Genomic DNA, 17,127 nt, shown 5'->3' with positions numbered 1-17,127 from the left:
AAACTATAAGGAAAATAAAAAGAAGCCAACATTACTTATTTTTTAAAATCTCATGATTTTTTCAAGATCATCTTGTGATTTTTTAGAAAAGACCATCTCTTGATTTTTTAATCCTGGGGATTGGAAATACTGCAACTAACAGAAGCAACCTTTCTTTCCTATTACCATCAGCCCCTCCACTCATTGTATTCTGAATTCAGCTGTTGTCCCTATTTAGAACCTGATCATGAATTTTGTAACATGTAGGAAGACTGTTGGAACTGCATGACCCCTGTTCACTTCAGTGAGGTGGTGCTTGTTTGGGGATATTGGCTTTGTGCTGGCACAGAAGTCTACCTGTCCTCTATACCATACAGCATTGGGGCCATAGATTGTAAGGTCTATAAACACTGTACTCGCAAACACAGAACAAAAAGATTGTGCCTTCCTGAATAGTCTAATAGTCTGATGAAGGGGATATACTGGGAGGAAAGAAAGTGCTTCAGATTCAAAATAAACATTAAAGGGTAAAATGAGTTATTTACTGCAAGAGAGAATGAGACACATTTATGAAGGAAAAGAGGTGAGCAATGGTTTTTAGTTGATATCACAGAGATGTGCAACATACTGCTTTGAAATTTATCCTAAGACTAAGATAATATTAGGGATGGAAACAGGAGTCAATGTTCTTGAATGTGCTAATTGGAATCAATTCTGGCAAAAAGTCTAGCTTCCCCCAGAAGGATATTTGCTAGCCCAAGGGCTGGAATCATTTACAGGTCTGTCTTGGTGCTACAATAAAAACACATTTTAGACAGTTAAGTGTAGGAATTATCTAAATAGATTTGCTATATTCAAAATGTTCATCTTATGTTCAGCAAGATTTTAAATGTTTCCATCCCATGTGGCAAAGTCCTATAGAACTGAACAACAAATAGCAGCTCTTCTATAGTTTTTTTCAATCATCTTAGCAGAATTATGTCCATGCTATAGAATTGTATAGGATTGTTTAAAAAACTCCAAGGCCACACCTTTAGAAAGGATCTTATTTCTATAGTAAATGTCATGGGTTGTTAAAGCAACAATGATAAAATACTTCGGGGATGCTAATGATTAAAGTTTTGAAATATTAGAAATGAGAATTCTAGGCCACGTGCTCCCCTTCCCTCGTTTTAAATGAACTGACTCCTTGTTTCAATAACATTGGAAATAGCCCTTCTTAGCCTCTTTGTGCATCAGAGAACTAGGGGTTTTGCATATGAAATATAGATATTTCAACAGAATTTTACGTGCAACATCCTTATGTTCTGAGGAGGTCTAAAAGGTATGAAGGGAGGAAAGTGAGATAGGAAAATATGCATGCAAAGACATGCGGAAGTACTAATAAAGCAACCTCTCAGGTGCACTCTAAAGGGTGTTATGCATGATATAGCAAATGGCCATGAAGACCCAGAAATGGTACAGAAGACTCCAGAAGAAGGCATCCGCACAAATAAAGGGGTAAGTGCATATGCTGTAACTAATGAAATGCTGGTTGTGCTACGATACGAAACAGGGAGTTCATCTTTTCAGCAGATAAATGGTCTTGAGCAGCTTCAGCCTAGAAAATAAAATCAGTCCATCTGAAGACTACTTGGGTACCACAGTGTAAGAATTTAGATAGAAAACACAGTGTCCTGTCCCTTTAAATGTTGGTGCGCTCGCCATTTCCCAGTGCAAAACCTTGTCTTTGTTTCAGTTTTGCAGCCAGAACAATAAGGCAGTCACAGTGCACAATTGTGTTTATATCAGCTCCCTCTATGTTTGTGTCTTTCTCCTTCTCTACTGGATCCAGAAATATAACATTTGACGACAAGGAATTTATATCCCATGAGTGTCCAGTGTTCCCACTGATTGAACATGAAGAAGAAAAACTACGTAAATAATACCATGAAAAAGGGGACAAAGTTCACTTATTGGCACAGGGTGTCAGACTGCTGGTTTTGCTCCTGAGACAGTGGGAATCAACCAGCTAGAGGGGGCAAGTACGTAAATAAAGATAGAACAAAGGATACAAGTTCTGCATATACTGCTAGAACTGTTCAAACAGAGCAGTGAAGGAGAAGTAAACAGCCATCTTTGTTGACCATGTGCAAGCAGGCAGCCAGGCAAACAGCCTGCAGCCTGCACTGAGGGTCTACAGCCAGCAGAGGGAGACCAGACATGCCAAACCATGAAAAAATGCAGAATTTTAACTTGTTTTTGGCTTAATTGGCTTGTGAGTTGCTTGTTGGCTAGTTTTTGGCTTGGTGCTTGTTTGGCTTGTAGCTCGTTGCTTATTGTAGCTTGTTGCTTCTTTTATTTGATTGGCTCCCAGCAAGCAGGGGCAAAGGGGAGCAAGCGGGGGCAAGGGACAAGCAGGGGGGTCACGGGAGAGGGAGTCAGCTGTGCACAGAGGGCCTACCACAGTCCCAGACTGCACGTTGGGGGGTTCTAGTCACAGAGAATGTTGGGGTTCTTAGGGACTGACTTGTTTTGGCCTTGTTTTGAAATGAGTTTAGCTTGATTTTTGGTTTACTGTGGAAGTTAGGGTGCTTATTTACCGTCTGAAAGTTAGCAACTGTGATGGAGACCAAGTACAGCCAAAGGAAAAATTCTGCATTTTGCCATGTAAGCACATGGCCAGCAGAGGGGGTACAAATAGTGCAGTAACAAATAAAAACCGTCTCCCTGTGGCAGGAGATGTCCAGGAGGCAACAGGAGAGCAGTGAAATGGTGTGGGCAATGTTGGTGAGTTTGATGACAACTGTGAATCACGGGCAGTGTACCTCAAACATTCCGAGCAATTTGTAACCTGCAACACCTTTCTAGATGGACAACAGGTTTCATCCTTGTTAGTGATGGGTGAGAAGACATGGACTTTTGTGTGACCTATTATCTCGAGTGCCTGGCACTGCCATGTACACCACAATTATTGCAGCAGTTCAGGGACATTTTTCTCGTATTCCATCAGTGATAGCAGAAAGTATTAGTTTCATCAACAACATCACGGAAGTGGAGAGTCAGTAGCACAGTTTGATGTTGCTTTCAGGAGGTTGTCAGAGCATCATCTGTTTGGACAAACACTGAGTGTTGCCCCACGTGACCAGTTAGTCTCCAGATAATGCAATGACCAGGTCCAGAAGACATTATTGACTATGTAAGTGCTTACATCCAAAAAGACTGTTGAAGTACAGTTGCAATGGAGACTACAAAGAAGGATTCTCTGGAATTTAGTGTGAACCAAAAAGTTCATCTCATGAATCACTGAGACAGAGGACCATGGGCACATAAGGAATTTCCATGTGGCTGTAGCGCACAAAATACGCATGCTAAAAAGGACTGCTGGGCATGCCAGTTTATTTGCAGAAAGTGCCACAAGAAGAGACACATTGCTATGAGCTGTGGGACAGTTCAACGATCAGCAACAAAGAGTAACTATATATTCAAGAAAACATCTATGATAACTGAACCTAAAAAAGGACGGAAGGTGGGAATTCATAATCTGGAAGAAAACGACAGCTCTAGTGACATTGACTAGGATTTAGCACTACACGTGTTATTGCAAGCTGGATTCAGAGATGGCATCTGGGTTACACCTTTGATTGAAGGAGTTCTTACAAGAATGGCGCTTGATACGGGAGCTGCCGTCTCATTGGTTTCTGCATCTACCTATCAACAGACTTTGTCACATGTTCCTCTGGAAGAAACATCCATGATTTTGAAGACTTATACTGGAGAAAAGTTGGTCCCCAAAGCAATACTCCAGGGGAAAGTTCAGCTGGATGGACAATCAGTTGTTTTACCCTTGTGTGTGACTGAAGGAAAGCATCCACCATTACTGGGCAGATATTGGCTTGAGAAGCTCCAGGTGACTTGGACTTATATTGAGGCAATTACAAAAGCACCTAAAAATCTTCAGGAAACACTGGACAGGTACTCCAAAGTTTTTGAAAAAGAGCTTGAACATTGTGTCAGTGAAAATCTCTGTTAAGTCTGACAGCCAGCCAAAGTATTGCAAGCCCAGAGCTATGCTTCTGCTCTGAAGCCTCAAGTGAAAGCTGATCTGGATCATTTAATGAACACTGGAGACTTGTTACTGGCTTCACCCATTGTACCAGTGATCAAGGCCATTAGTTCAGTCCGATTTTTTTGAGATTTCAAAGTGACATTGAATCCAGTTTTTTGGTGCAGACCAATATCTATTACCTCATACTGAAGATTTGTTTGCTACTCTTAGTGGAGGACAGTGTTTCAGTAAATTGGATTTTCTCAGTGCATACCTACAAATGGAGATTGATCTGGCATCTCACAAACATCTCACAATCAACATACAAAAAGGCTTATTTTGTTACAACAGGTTGCCTTTCGGTATCACATTGGCACCAATCCTTTTGCAGAAAGCCATGGATGAGATTCTGAAGGGAGTGAACAGAGTTTAGGTCTGCTTAACTACTATGGTAAATTTCTACCTAATCTGGTGACAGTATTGGCATCTTGACATGAACTGTTACAAGCAAAGAGATACATTTAAGGAAGCAAAGAAACGGCTAACATCAGCCAAAGTTCTTACGCACTTTGATGCTTTGCTACCATTGCAATTGCTTTGTGATGCTTCACCCTATATAGTGGATGATGTTCTTTCCCACATTTTTCCTAATGGCATGGAGAAACCAATTGCATTTGCATCACAAACACTCACTACTCCTAAGAAGAATGATGCACAAACAGAGTGAAAAGCTCTCAGCATTATCTTTGGAATTCAGAATATCCATGCCGATCTGCATGGTAGATATTTTACCTTACTGATGGATCATTACCCGTTACTTTCAATTTTTGGACCAAAACATCGAATTCCATCGTTAACTGCTATTTGTATTTAACAATGGGCATTGCTACTTTCAGCTCATTCCTAAACTATTCAATTCCATAAAAGGACTCAGTGTGGCAATGCTGATGGGCTGTCATATCTACCTGGCCCAAAGCTCATGTTAACCCAAAGAAACTTCAGACAAAGCGTTCTGTCTCATAGAAGATGAGGGTTGGAAGGGACCTCAGAAGGTCATCTAGTCCAACCTGCTGCTCAAAGCAGGACCAATCCCCAGACAGATTTTTACCCCAGTTCCCTAAATGGCCCCCTCAAGGACTGAACTCGCAACCCTGGGTTTAGCAGGCCAATGCTCAAACCACTGAGCTATCCCTCCCCTTTGATGGATAGGTTATCCAGCACTGTTATGAGAGAACTGGATTTAGCATAACCTGGACTTGACATAACTTGCAGTCATCTTGTATACTCAGCCACTATAAGCTGGAAGCAAGGATACCTCATAATGAAAAGGAATTTGGCTTTGCCTAGGCAGACAAAAACAGCTGCAGCTGCCATGTTACTAACAAGGATAGATCCAGTGAAATGACAGATTTATGGGAATGGAAGGGAGTGTGGATAACGGACCTAGAGTTTCTGTACGTTTCTTAGTGGGTGTATGTAATTATAAGTTTCTTGCTGAAGTTGCTTTGCTGATAATGATTTATTATTTAGAATAATGAGTTATTATTTGCTGTTCCTAGGGAAATCGTTAGCATATTAGGGGCCATTATGAGTGATGTATTTTTTTCTGGATAAACCTATAAAGAATTCAGTGGGAGTGTATACTTCAGAGAAGTTTGGATTTCTATGAGCTTGGAGTCTGACTGCTACCTCCCCAGCTGCTAGGAGAGAGGCTGGTCTCCGGAGCCCTTCTGCTGTCACTCCATACCACCTCAGACTTTGAGTAACTATATTTTGGTGTGTTCTAGACTTTTGCTATAATCTGATGTGCGTTTAGTACTCAATTAAAAAAGAATTTATGAGTGGAAGCATTCTTCTGTGTACCAATCATTTATCAGATGGAGCTGCTGTGTCCCCCACTGATTGATTTCCTGACATTGCCTGGAAAACAGAGATTAGTTACCATAGCTTTCGGTTAAGACAACCCGGTGACATCACTTAGCACAGATATCAACAAAGAAACCACTAAGGATGATGTGTTTTCTCTTGTGAGGGGAATGGCACTAGAAGGTACAGTGTTGGATCAAAAGAATCCCCAGTTTACACAATTCGTGTAACGTCAACATGAATTATCTGTGAATAATGCTTGTGTCTTATGGGAAATGTGAGTGATCATTCAGAAATCACTTCAATCTCAGGTTTTGGAAGCTCTTCATGAAGGTCATTTTGGCACTGTGCAGATGAAGTCAATAGGCCTGGAGTCATGTCTTGTGGCTGGGGACTGACAAAGACATTGAGAGGAAGGCAAAGTGCTGTACAACATGTCAGCAAATTCAGTATGATCCTGGCCTACCTTGTCAACACCCTGGGTCATGGCCTCAGACTCCTTGGAAAGGTATTCACATGGACTTTAGTGGACCACTAGAAGGTTATATGTTTTTGATTGCTGTCAATGCCCATTGAAAATGGCCAGAAGTTTTCAGAATGACATTTGCTATATCTACAAAGACAAGTGGGCAACTTCATACTTTGTTTAGCAAATTTGGTTTACCATTACAGTTGGTGAGTGACATTGGACCTCAATTCCGTTCTGAAGAATTTCAGAGGTTTCTACCTTTAAATGGAATTCAGCACATATACTATGCTCCATACCATCCTGCTACACATGGACTAGAGGAACACTTTGCACAAATGCTAGAGCATGCCTTAAAAGCTAACAAGACTATTTTGAGACATCAGCAGAAACTGGACAATTTCTTGCTGGTCTACAGGAACATATCATATGCTAGTACCCAGGAGTCATCTTTACATATCTGTTGGGACCTGTTACATCCTGATATTGCCTCATGTGTTCAGTGTGAGACTTGTCAATATTCTTTTCAAGTTGGAAACTTGGTGTGAGCTTGCAGCTACAGTTGTGAAGTGAAATGGGTACCTGGAGAACTTCTAAAATGAACAGGATCGGTTTGGTTCATGGTAAAATTATCCAACAGCATTTTATGGAAATCATATATGGAGCAGTTGCAGCCTTGACAAGTACCAGAGTCAAGGGATGTTCCAGCAGGACTTTCTGATCCTCCTGTTGAACCGCTATTGTTACAACTCCTAATTTCAATTTGGTAGAAGAATCTCTGGTACTGGATCCAGCTGATTCCATACCCAATCTAGCTGATTTCTTACTACCTACTGTTCATATTGCTCATGACACTGCCACACCACCATCACCACATTATCCCAAGACAGTGTGAAAACCAGTTGTGCGCCTGAGCGTATAAATTGTTTAGCTAGTAAATTGCTGTTCCAGGGCACAATAATCCCTTGCAGTTGAAGAGTCTGCAGTAGTCCACCTGCAACTCTTAGGTCATATTGTGTTTATTGTTAGCCATGTAAACAATATGTGCTTGGGAAGTGTTTTAAAGTAGGGTAGAAGAATGTGATGTCCCATCCCTTTAAATGTTTGAGCACTCTCCCCTCCCCTGTGAAAAATCTCACTTTCATGTTAGTTTCAGGTTTGCTGCCAGAATAAAGTAAGCACAGCACACTGCTGTGTTTCTATCAGCTCCCTCTGTGTCTATCTCCTTCTCTGCTGGGTCCAGAAATATCACAGACAGAGTAGGCATGTCCTCAGTAAATACACAAGCCACTCTTTGTTATCCTGGCTGGCACTACACTCTCCATGCCTGTCATTTGTGGAATGCTGGGTACTTTCACTCCCATCTTCTCTCAGAGGTTTTGTGTGGGTATTTTCTGGTAGAGCATTTGACTTCTCTTTAGCCTCTCATCTCTTTTTCTGCCAGTGCCACCCTACTGTATTTCTCCCTGTTTGTGTCTAAAGCTTTGGCTACTGCCTTAGGCATTAGAGTATGTGCACTAGTGATTTCTGCCCCTTTTCCTACAATGCAAACCAGCACCTGCCCTCACAGTGCACTGCAAAGCACATGGAGTACTTGGCTGCATTGCTCTATTTGTTTCTCCATTTAAAACAACGCAGGCCCCGACTATAAAAGTTGAACTCTTTGGGCAAGTTCTCCATTTTATGACCACTCTACTTAGCTTGGAATAGGCAGTACCAAATGCATTTCTGCCTTGGTTTTATAGCGTATGTCTATATTCATGTAAGGATGTATGACTCTTGACCTCAGCCTGAGTAGCCTGGTTGTGTACTGGAGAGAAAAAGAGGGGGCAAGAGGGAAAGAAAGATTCTGAACTTCCAGGCCAAAGACATTACTGAAGCCCTAGAACTGATGTGCTTCCATTTCTTCTGGCCTCGCTCCTCCTCTAGCTCATCCCCTCAAACCACCTTTTTCTGTGGCTCTCTACCCACCCTCAAAAGGTTTGTCTCTAAATGTTTGGGGACAGATCACCAACTGGTGTAAATCACTGGAGTCACCCCAGTCTGAAGACCTGGCTGTTAGCACGTATCAAAGTGGCATAGTAAGCAGAGATGCCTACCTCTTTGCCAGGAGGTGAGAAGGTTGAGATCAGAAGGAAATCCCATCAGAAAGACTGTGGAACAACAATAAATGTTCTGTATGTCTTGAAGTATGATCCTTTACTTAACTCCTTTGTATGCATGTGGGGTGTGTGTGTATGTGTGTGTGCAAATAAATGTGATTTAAAAAAAAACAAATGTCATATGCAAATTTTCTTACCACAAGGAGTTATAACTAGGGTTGAACATCAGGAAATCCTGGCTGCCTGGAAAAATAAACAGTCCCAGCAGCAGTGGTAAAAAGCTCACATGGAGATTTTTACAAGGTATGTGGTAATATAACTTATTCATCATCTTGTCATGACAGAAGACTTTCAGTAAAAGAAAGATGACTATGCAATGAGCAGACGTTGCTGCTACTCGTATACTAGACACACATACGCAGAAGGGGATTCTGTTTTCAGGATCATTTTTCATCTCTTCCACTTCTCCGGTTCTTTTAAATTTTGTCTTTTTATTCCATGCTGTCAGCCTAATGACTGGAACTTTCTTATTAAACCATCACATTGTAATGTACGGTAGTATCTGCATCTTGAAAGATTGTGTCACCATTTATGGATTTTTTTAAAAAAAATTTTAAAACGCTTGCAAACCCAAGATAATAAACGATTATATCATGAAAGAGGAGGGAAAAATTGGCATTGCTCTCAGTAGCGTCAATTATAGCTAAACTCACAACAAGCCATCACAAAGTAAATCGCACCAGATCTTTAACAGGTTATCAAAAGTGAAACACTAAAAGAAGTATTCTATATAGAACCGGGAACAAATTTCACCAAAAATCACTGAAAAATGCATTATTTTGGAGCACCAACATGACTAGTGAATTCAGGTTGAACTCCATGAATCGTTTTGGCTGAAAAAAAATGGATTTTTTTAAAGTCAAAATGGCTCTTCTCAGCCACTTCAAAAAGAAACATTTTGACTTTTCATTTTGAAGTGGTGCTTTATTTCTAAATTCATGTAACTTTTTAAAAAGGGGAAGAACAATACTTGAAAATGACTCAAAAGAACACAAAAAACCTGAAAAAAATAATTTTGGGTTGAATAAACCATTTAATTAGAGCAGAAAATTTTTCTCTGTTTTTTTTAATTTTGGTGAGAAAAACTGAAAAAAAAAATGAAACTTTTTTTTTGCCACCTGAACCAAATAATCAGTTCTTCATTCAGCTCTTCTTCAATGTATTATATTTACACATACACATATATTTGTACACATACATCTTATGTGTGTGTGTAGATAGTCATATAGCTATACACACATATTTAACATACTAAAAAATATGAGTGAGTACAAAGTACATATATGAATATATATACAAATATCACGTGTATGTAAATTCATCAAATACCAACATTTAGTTTAGTGATACAGGTGATTCTATCAGCAAATATTTTACCAGTCTATAATTGTTCTGGTGTTCTGAGGAAAAAGGATCTTTTTTCTAAAATACGAATATGCTAGCCAATCTTCATTTAAAAACTGACCCTGAAGAAAAGTTTGGTAGAGAGTTAAAAGCTTTATTTTGTAAAACAAAAACATGAGAAAGATGATCAGGATCAAAGAATGTGTGCACTCTATTTTCTAATTTTATTTGGCAACATACAAGAGTGTACACCTTGCATGTACAGTATCTTACAGATGTAAAAAAGGATGTTCCAATCTATGACAGATGTGTTTATTTGCAAATATGGCAGACCGTAGTGAAATGCTGCAACAGTGAAGTTGTGTATGGCCACATTCTGCTCCATTGTGCTAAATCTAAATCTGAGACAATACCACTGACTTTACTAGAGCCCCAGAGCAGATATTGGTCCACAATTTTCCATATATGACATTATTGCTTATTTGCATGATTACATTGCCACAGGTTTTTGTTTTCAGGAGCTGAGTCAGAATGATAGAGAGTTTAGTCTAAAATAACCCTTAGAAAAAAATGAAAGAGGGGAGTTTCATATTGGGAGAAAAGGGTTGCCTAATTTACTTGTATTAAAAAGCACTACAGTATTACTCCACAGCAGCGCTCCAATAATGTCACTAGAAAGCCTTGCACATTTAGTGCACTTACAAATAAACATAACAGCAGCAATAAATCCTGCAGGACACTGACTCACAACGGTCTAGGTCTTTATGACCGAAACTTGTTGATTTCCTAAAATATGAGTAGGCAAGTAGGATGATCATTGTAATGTGCTGTATAGAAGCTGGCTGTACTGACTTTTTTAATGTAAGTAAAAGTATTATGATTGCTACTGTAAGAGGTGGGAAGTTTGAATACTCTATTAATACAGTTCCAGGTGATGAGTGTTCTCTGTTTTGGTCTTTCACGTCTGTCATCTACTCTGAAATACTCAACTTTATTAGTAATATGCACCTAATAGCTTTCCATCCAGAATAGCACCATTCTCTATGCTTCATTTTTACTCTGCCTATGCTGGAGTTGATATATGCACAGGATGTTTTGTAGGTTTGTTCAATGAAAACTCCAAAATATTTGAAGAAAATGTTAAATGAAAGTTAAAATGTTTTTGTCTTCATAGAATTTTTTTCCATGGGAATAAAATGCTTTTCCTGACTAGTTCTACCTCTAATATCTTTCTGTTAAAATATTTTTTAGAAAAAGTCATTTAAAAAAAATCTACCATCTCTAACCTAGACTCTTTCCCCAAAAGTTTTGGATAAATATGGATCTTAATACTGTGACCAAGTTCCTTCCCTGCTTTGGTGGGTCCTGAGCTTATTGGTGGATTTGCTCGCCTCAGAGATTCACAGCAGTTTGGCCACTTTTGCTAGTGGCTCAAAGCTGCTGTTCACTCAGCTAAGCTCATCACTGGCCAGCATGGGGAAAAGGAGGAGAACAATCCCCGCAGTCTCTGCTGATCCACCTAGTGGGTCAGGGGACAGGCAAAAGGCCTTCCACTCTGGTGGGATCCACAGTCCAGGTCACCTCCTCTTGTATCAGATAGGGAGTTGGGGGGAACCCGGGCCCACCCTCTACTCTGGGTTCCAGCCCAGGGCCTGTGGATCTCAGCTGTCTACAGTGTTTCTTGTAACAGCTGTGTGATGGCTACAACTCCTTGGCCTACTTCCCCATGGCCTCCTCCCAACACATTCTTTATCCTCACCACAGGACTTTCCTCCTGATGTCTGATAACTCTTGTACTCCTCATTCGTCCAGCAGTTCACCATCTCACTCTCAGACCCTTGCGCGCCTCTTGCTCTGAGCTCTTCGCATACACCTCACTAACTGAAGTGAGGTCCTTTTTAAACCAGGTGCCCTGATTAGCCTGCCTGTCCTAATTGATTCTAGTAGCTTCTTAATTGGCTCCAGGTGTCCTAATTAGCCTGCCTGCCTTAATTGGTTCCAGCAACTTCCTGATTGTTCTGGAACAACCCATTATCTTACTCAGGGAAAAGGGCCCTGCTTAATCTGGGGCTAACATATCTACCTTCGATCACTCTCCTGTAGCCATCTGGCCTGACCCTGTCACAATACTTAATGTTGGCACCTGCATTGGAAGCTCTTATTCTGTATTATTGACCTATGTGCAAATTCCAGTTAAATTCACAGATAAACACTTCAGGCTATATTCAGCTCTGGCATGTGAAGCTATAATAGCAATAAAGTCAATGGAGTTACAGTAGGTCTGAATAACTATAATGTGCTTATACCAACCAAAAAGACCCACCCACCGATTGTACCTGTGATTTAAAACTGTCTCCTCTTGCAACTTCTGCAAGCTTCTTTTTATGACCAAAAATGCTACAATCCCTTGGCATATTTTATAACCTTTTTATGCCCTAACCATTGGATTTAGCCTTCTCTCAGTAAGTAACACTGCTTCTAGAGAGAGCTTCCTGTCAGTAAATTCTGTTAGGTTATACAATAACCTAATAATAAGGGTAGTAGTGGAGTTTCCATTGCTTGTTACTTTATAAGCAGACTGGATAACACACTAGAAAATGAACCAAAGTACAGGCGTGGGGGTGAACTAGATGATTGAATAGGTTATTTTCCGTCTCTAATTTCTATGGGTTAAAACCACAGCTGCTGCATGGCAGGTGTACTGGGAGGTTTAGGGGAACAGGCGAGAGGGCACAAGAATTCACATTCTTGTACAAAATGCATCCAAAAAGCAGTATGTGCTTGTGTAATAACCTCACTTACAGGAGGAACTCCAGACCATCAGCACTAAAACTAGAATCACCACTGCTTGAGCTAACAGAGTAACTCCTCAAGCAGGGAGCACTAATTGACTCCTTTTTTTATGTGAACCAGTTACTAAATGACAAAAAATCATGCCAGGATAGGTTACCCTAGCACTGTCAGCCATACCGCGCCTCCCCACCCCCCACAATGGTGTACCCTAGAGACCACTCTGAGGGGAGCCCAAACTATACCTTGGCAAAGTTGCAGCAAGGACTGCAAATGGGTGCACTTGGAGACATTGTGCGAGCTATCGAACTCATAATGCCACTAGTCATTGTCATGGTCGAAATGCAGCTTCTCCCCCGATCAGCCCAACTCCACTTTTAGTAATCTTACAATGACCTTGTGAGTCCATGCAAAATGCAGAAGTTAAATCTCTGTCAAGCCTTTGAAATCTTTTCAGGGCATCAAAACATAAAGCTGAAACTTAAATGTAGTGTTTTGTCAGTGAGTTCCATGTCATCAATGCATTATTATTATGTTTTATTGTTTTTTGTGGTGGTACAATCCTAATTACATTCTAATTTGGTTCAAGATGTAACAGGGGAATGTGATGCACAACAGGAGAGGAAGGGTGGTGAGAGTATGAGTGTAGCTATAAGATCAAGTTGTTACATATGTTAGTTATTTCACAACTTGACAGTTCTAAATAATCAGAATTTTAAAAAATAAACAAGCATGTCATCATCAAAATTCAGATGCAGGATTCTGGCTGAGTGATATTGCTACTTAACATTAAGAAGTGGATTGCAGTAACTATTTAACTGACCAAAAGAGTTATTTTGAACAAAAAGAAATCTTCAATTCCTTCCTCATACACTGATAGTGAGCTCTCTGCTACTGCATTAATGGAAAAAATAACTGCCTAATAGAAACATTTTGGAAAAATATGAGGATGTCTGGTCACACAAGAAACTATTGCATACTTTTGCAGTTTATATGTATTAGTCCCTGATACTCATAGGTTATGTTCTCACTTATTTATCTTTTTAGTCACTTTAATAACTGATGCTCTGCATGACCTCTAAGGATTCAAATTCTGTATTTGTTGTTATTAGATTTTTTTCCCCAGATCTTGCAAATAATGAACATTGACTTTTGTTATTTATATGCTATTTCCAGCTTGTCCATGTATTTATATATGCTTTGTTTTGTTATGTGTTTATATTTTATATAAAAACAATAAGGTTTAAAAAATTCAGCTGCTGAACAATCTATTTTTTTGCATTTACAGCTGCTGACATCTGTAGTTCAGAAGTGAGATCTTCAAAGAATACACAACTCTCCACCTTGATACAAGTTGTCTTGTCTAGCTGCTCAGACTAAAATGGAGCCTGCCGGAACCTGTATATTCTGTATTAAGGAGATGGGTAGATGAATGCTAAATTGTGGAATACCAAGAGCATTTTTCAGCCTATCTGCCCACTTCTGAATTGCTCAGTGGTGAATGAGAGAGACAAGGTGGGTGAAGTAATAGCTTTTATTGGACCAACTTCTATTGGTGAAAGCTCAAAAGCTGGTCTCTCTCACCAACAGAAGCTGGTCCAACAAAAGACATTGCCTCACTCATCTTTTAGAATGTTTTAGAATGCACACTCTGTGCTGCCCTCCAGAGAGTTCTGTATTTAAATTTGTGTCTCTCCAATGATAATATAATTGCAATGGAAATTTCAGCCAAAAGGAAAACTTTGAGAAAGCGGTGAATGGGTGAAAAGCTTAATCTGATAGCCTGGGAACAACACAGCTACAACAACACTGCATACAAACAGTTCGAACGGCAAGCAAACAATTGGTGTACAACCAACAATCTTGGATTCATAAAAATAAAGGGATCATGGACCAATGATTGAAAATAAAAACACCTCTATGCCTATACAATTTTCTAAGGGCCTACTTTTAATTCAATATGTGTAACCCTGACAAAAGGTAAAGTAATGGCCCTACCTTTGTATCTGAGATTACATTGAACATTAATCCTATGAAGAATATGCTTAGCATTGGCAGCTATATTCAGCTATTTAATTAGATCCATATCAGAATATTTAGTCTAGGAAACAGGGCATTAGCATTTATTGAGCAAAGCCTCAAAAGGACTTTCATATAATCATTCGCTGGGAGTCAAAAGGGTTGAAATAAGATTGTTTATATTGCACCTGTATAAAAGGACTTGCCCTTCCATTAATCAGAATTTAGAATTGCTTTCTGAAGGTGATAAGTCACTCTGAACTCTTTACATTGCAATCTTCTTGATAGTCACAGCTTTTAAAAATATGGGTTTACCAAAGAGATAACATAACACCACTAGCAGCAAAGAAAATCATTAAGGAAAAAACTGTTTATATGAAAAAGAATATCTGTACCATAAAAATGTTTGTTCTAACTCATCAGAATATGTTCATTAAGTTTTGTTTATTCGTCATTACAATATAATACATACCTGCTCTCTACCTAATATCTACATAACAGCAAATACCTAGAGTTATATACTATACCAAGATAAAGGCAGAAATAATCAGTGAACATCTATTTCCTTAAAACAGTGTCACAAAGCCACATGTTTCTGCATCCCCCACACCCAGATCTGAAATAGCTCAAAGATGGCAATGCAGGAGCCACTTCCCAAAGGTTCTATAATTTGTTCCATAACAATAGGACATGATCAAGGCTATTTTTCTACCACTGATTAACTCTACTTGTGCTTGACTGATAGGATGTTTCATTGCATCATGTCCACCAGGAGAAAAAATAGCTTATATCTAATTGGATTTCTCTTGGATTGACGATTTGCTTGAGCTGCCATCTACTGAATGATTTTCCATTTGATATCCAAACACAACTTTTATAGATAAGCAACAGGAGTATGTGTGATAAATTCACATGTAGTCACAATAGTGAACAGGTATCAGAGATAGGCTTTTAACTAAAACTGGATGAATACTGCAACACAGAACACAACATTTGTTTCAATGAAACTGTGAGTTCATGTGAAAGGATATACAATCCTTTTAAATGTATGCTCTAAGAATTATTTTGGAAGAATTTGATAACTTGTGTTACAGAGGAGGTCAGACTAGATGGTCACAATGGTCCCTTCTGGCCTTGGATTCTATGAATCTTACTTATTCAATTTTTTGTCTGTAAAAACATTTATGGCAATAGACAGTGTGGTGTATGTAAGTGTGTGTACACATACACACACACAGGGTTTATTTTATATATATAGTACAATTTGACAAATATATACAGATTCATAGATTCTAGGATTGGAAGGGACCTCGAGAGGTCATCGAGTCCTGTCCCCTGCCCTCATGGCAGGACCAAATACTGTCTAGACCATCCCTGATAGACATTTATCTATATATTATAGAGGGAGCTCTTAATGACGCCTATATTTAGATAACCTAACAATTTATATTGTCAGAGCTAGGATTAGACCCCAAGAGGGATTTGTGGGATGAAATCCTGACCTTGTTAAGGTAAGTAGGAATGTTGCCATTGATTTCAGTGGGGCCAGGCTTTCACCTTGGTTCCCAGCCTCGTCCTCAAACCACTGGGCTTTTTTCTCTCTGTTCTCATGATTTCTCACCCAGCACAGGCTGGTTCCACATGCAGTGGTTCTTGCTGGTTCCTACTAACACTTATGAGATCCCCTTATAGTTTCCCTCTTGCTGCTTTGAATTGCATCTGCTTTTGAATGTCCTTACGAGGCTCTGCCATCTCTCTAAGCTAAATTCAAACTTACTCAAGTGTTATGGTCCCCAAATATGAATTTCTTCAAATAACTGTCCTGGAAGATGGACTCATTCCCTGCTGCTGATCAGATATGAACATTGTAAGAAAGGTTCTTTGCACAAAGAAAGGAGGCAAAAGGTTTGAAAGCCCTCACATAGCCAGCATAACATCATCTGCACTATAACATTCAAAGCCAACTTCTTCCTGAACACTGTGTATCACAATAAACTCGCTGAAATGACAGATTTAATCTATAATATACACTGAAAGATTTGCACAGCGGGAATAAAAGATGCCTTGCTGCAGCGAGCCACCAATCTCTTTCAGGACCCACAGCAAGTTTAAACAAGAAGAGTCACACTTCTTAAGAATGTGAAGTAATCGAAAAACACAGAATAATTTCATTTCCTGTATAAATATATTTTATCGAGCTAAAGTAGTTCTTATTTCCTTACTGTGGTCAGGAGGGAAGATGAGGGGTTGAAAAGCATTTACAACTTTTATTTTTTTTTAAGAGAAAACATTTTTACATAGATAACTTGTTTTATAATACACATTTTTTTCTATCAGAAGGAAAATACTGTGTTATTTTAGGCCAAATGTTTTAACTTGAGTGCCTAAAGTGAGACACCTTCAATCAGTGACCAGATTTTCAAAGGTGAGGAACTCCCATTGACCTCTATGACCATATGTATATCATGTCAAAT

The 17,127-nt window shown here is 39.4% G+C and overlaps 1 protein-coding gene across 1 annotated transcript in view; it reads right to left on the bottom strand.

The window, feature by feature from the left end:
- LOC127045118 (metabotropic glutamate receptor 5) overlaps positions 1-17,127 on the bottom strand; it is a 274,080-nt gene that overhangs the window by 80,387 nt on the left and 176,566 nt on the right. The gene's annotated exons all lie outside the window — the stretch shown is intronic.

Source organism: Gopherus flavomarginatus, chromosome 1 (assembly GCF_025201925.1).
Source record: "Gopherus flavomarginatus isolate rGopFla2 chromosome 1, rGopFla2.mat.asm, whole genome shotgun sequence".
NCBI lineage: Eukaryota > Metazoa > Chordata > Testudines > Testudinidae > Gopherus > Gopherus flavomarginatus.
This window is presented reverse-complemented; position numbering and strand designations above follow the sequence as displayed.